Consider the following 219-nt stretch of genomic DNA (forward strand, 5'->3'; position numbering starts at 1 on the left):
TTTTTGCCTGTTTTAATGTATCAAACAACTGAAGTATTGTGATGAATATATTCCAAATATTTTCTCCGCTATAATAACTGAATCCACTGGACTGTTCCCTTTTGATATTTTATTTTATGTTGCAAACCTGTTTCTGACATGTTTTGTTCAGGTATGTCTACGTACAGGGTTTAATGTACGTATCTCATTCAGTGTATAGACAATAGTTTATGTGCAAAA

This window comes from Penaeus monodon, chromosome 31 (genome assembly GCF_015228065.2).
Source record: "Penaeus monodon isolate SGIC_2016 chromosome 31, NSTDA_Pmon_1, whole genome shotgun sequence".
In the NCBI taxonomy this organism is placed as follows: Eukaryota; Metazoa; Arthropoda; class Malacostraca; order Decapoda; family Penaeidae; genus Penaeus; species Penaeus monodon.